Source organism: Dipodomys spectabilis, unplaced genomic scaffold (assembly GCF_019054845.1).
Source record: "Dipodomys spectabilis isolate Male_0828 unplaced genomic scaffold, ASM1905484v1 ptg000536l, whole genome shotgun sequence".
Lineage (NCBI taxonomy): Eukaryota > Metazoa > Chordata > Mammalia > Rodentia > Heteromyidae > Dipodomys > Dipodomys spectabilis.
In genome coordinates this window covers 288,585-292,228 of record NW_024871213.1, presented here as the reverse complement: position 1 = coordinate 292,228, position 3,644 = coordinate 288,585, and positions in this window count along the sequence as shown.

The window sequence follows — 3,644 nt, the reverse complement described above, 5'->3', positions numbered from 1 at the left end:
AATAAAATGTAACATTCGCCCAAACGCCAAAACACAGAGGATTATAGCAGCATTATTTCCTCTAGTCAAAGAAAAGGAAATCAATTCAGGCTTTCTTCAAGTGAATGGGAAACGAATTGTGCTACATTCTCTAATAACAGAACCAAAAGGCAACTCGAGTTAATGCAATAAAAAATTAAGGCATACAATAACTGGGAATAATCTACCATAGATTTGATGGCAATCATTGTTTATTTATTGCATGATCTAAAAGTCGGAGAAAAAAATGTGTTGGTTGCCAGGATAAAACAGGTTTCGGATGGAAAAAAGAGAAGTGCTGGGTTTAATTATAAAAGGGAAACATGAGACAATTATTTTTGGTAAATAAACGTATCTATAACTACTGGATATTAATATAGATTTGATAAAATTATGTTGGACTTAATATGTGCACAAAATCATTAAATTAACTGGTCTGCATAAGGTACTTGAGACATATTAATGTCCTATTTGTGATGTCATACTAGAAATGTTTAAATAAATTGGAAAAAGTATTCAAGGGATTTATCTATGTTCTTATAAGATCATAAATATCCATACTAACCTCGATAGAATTTAATATCTAGAAAACAGAAGTCAATATTGAATGTTTACATTGAAAAATAATGTGGGTCCAAGCTTGAGATGAAATATACCTTGCTAATTAGAAAGCTGAGATTTAGAAGACTGATATGAGGGCCAGTTCTGAAAAACACAAATTCGTGAGGAACTACAAAATCAAAGAAAGCTAGATATAATGAAATTTCCTGATATCTCACGTTTGTGGAAGCCATAAGTAAGCGATCATTACTCAAGGGTGGCTTGGCCTGAAAATAATCTAAGGTGGTTAGAGCCTTAGCAACAAAAATAAATCTGTAGCATTCTTCCCTTTTATAATTAAACTCACTACTTCTATTTGTCCCAACTTGTTAAAACAGGAGTGGTTATAAACAAAAGCACTGGTCTGAAGCCTCAATATAAGGACCTCAGTCTATGTGGGCCAAAGAGTCTCTAACATGAGGTTTTATTTAAATTAACAAGCATTATTTTACATTTTGCATAGTGGGATGGTGCATAGTCACAGGCAAGGTCTGCTAAGTCAGGTAATCCAATCTACTCTTTCACATGTTACCCAATAGACAGGTTTCAGTAAAAATGACTACAAGGAGATTGTACAAATGAGACTGCCAATTTTCCCTTTCATGAATCAAAATTCTGTCAAATGATTTCTGTCTTCCAGATGTTTACATATTTCTCATGATCTTTTCTACTATTTTGTCTTCATTATTGATGTTCATATTACGTTTTGTTGTTGTCTTGTGTGCATATGCCATTTTTAGGTCTGGAACTCAATGTTTTATGGTCTTCCTTGAATTTTTTGCTCATAGGTTTTTTTTTTGGTCAATTTTTTTGCTCTAATTTTTTGCTCTACATCTTGAGCCACATTCTCACCTTCTGCTTCTTGCTGGATAATTGGAGATAAGTTTTCTCACATTTTTGTCTGTTTGGACTGACATTGAACTAAAGTATTCAGGTCCTAGCCTCCTGAGTTTCTAGGATTCTACACATGAATGGCTAACACCAATCTTTGTTTACTGTTATTTTAATTATGTGATAGAGGAAAGTGGAAGTATATTTGTGGTAAGGGTGCAATTTTCAAATACAAGTTTGAATCAACTTGACATAATGTAATTGTTATCAATTTTAACAGTTAAATCAATGAATATTACACATTCCCAAAGAAATATAATTGAAAACGAAACGCAGAATTGTTTACTTAAAACAAGAAATAGAACCATGAATTTCTTTAGCTTTACAATTAACGTTTTATATAACTTTAATTAGCAGACTTCCATGACTAAAAGTTAATATATTAATATAATTAATATATAAAAATAATATATATTAATATATATATTATAACTAAAAGTTAATATATTAATTTTATACTACAAGAATAAAAGTGATCATAGTTAAGAATATATATTTCATCACAGCGAGAAGATAAGTTTTTGAGCATTCTCACTAAAAAGAAATGTTATATGCAGATATTAATGGATATAGTTGCTCATGCTTGTAACCCTAGCTACTAAGGAGATTGAGAGCTGAGAATCATGGCTCAAGGGCAGCCTAGGCAAGAAAGTCTGTGAGTATATTATCTCCAATGAGACAAACGAAAACTGGAGTGGCTCAAGTGGTAGAGCACTAATCTTGAGCTGAAGAACTGAGGGATAGTGTCCAGGTCCAGATTTCAAGCCCCCAAATTGACAACAATTAAAAATAAACCGTTAAAAATAAACAGTACTTTGAAATAAATGTTAAAATATATATTCTAAAAAGTTTTAAATCCTCACTACATATACTAGTTTATATAAATAGGTAGAAGAATTTTCGTGTTTTAGTTGCTATTGAATGAATTGTGTAAATCACACATTTCTTATTCAAATCATATTTGTAGGTTCATACACTTATATGCCATAAGTATAACTAATAGATATGTGATAGGCAGTGCTGTTTTAGGAATCTCTCTTGGCATTCTAACATTAACACTTCTCCCCTGAAATCGATATGCCCTCCAATCTTGTCAAAGGTTTCAACTCATTGCAGCAGAAAAGTATAAGCCATAATCATTGTTTGTAAAAACTGTAACATTTTACATGTATTTCACTTAGTTTAAGAACCAAAACATTTAAGTCATCTGAAATAGGCCAGTAATAGCAAAATGTCTTCTGAGTTTCTTAGTCTCTTAAGAGATGAAAATGTTTAATTATACATCTAATTTTTTCTGCATAACATCCTATATCTTAGGAAGATCTTTTTGTGTAACCCTCTGTTCCTGATTAGAAGACCGGAACAAAGGCAATAATGAAAATAGCCAAGGAAAATACATGAAAAAAATTTAAAATGCAATCGCAGACACTCCTGTTTTAATCAGTTTCAATGAGAATATACCTTAAAGTATCACTTTTTTATCACTAAAGAGCATTAATTAAACTTTAATTAGCAGTAAAGAAGGGAACAGAAAACTGTGTTTGAAGAGAGCTTTACTTTGAATAATTCAACATAAGCATAATGGCTTTGTCTTGTTTTTTCTATGTAATTACCAAATTAATAAAGAACAACACCCAAAGGTAGGAAAACACCTAAGCCAAAGCAGTAAACTTTTGTATATAAAATAATTGTGATGGTCTAACTTTTTCAAAGTCAGGCTTGGAAAGAAGAAAAGTGTATTTGTTTAGTGTAAACAATAAAAAATATAAAAATCCTCTATTTTTTATTTTATTTTATTTTTTTTCTGAACACACTGTACAGAGGGGTTACAATTACAAAGGCAGGATAATGCGTACATTTCTTATGAAGCATTGCAGTTTCCTCCTTTGTTTATCCTTCACATCCCTTCCCATCCTCCCCCCCCTCCCACCCAATCCTCCCCGCCTCCCCCCTCCCACACCAACTTTGTAAAGCTCGTTTTCAACATGACAACTTGTACTTCTCATTGTTGCAACAGGTCCACCTGTATCCTTAAACGGCTTGTTTTTCCCCATCTCCTCTACAAGTTATACTGACATCAAATATAGTGAAAGCAGGGGTTATACTGTGGGGGAGGGACATACAAAGCAACAAAG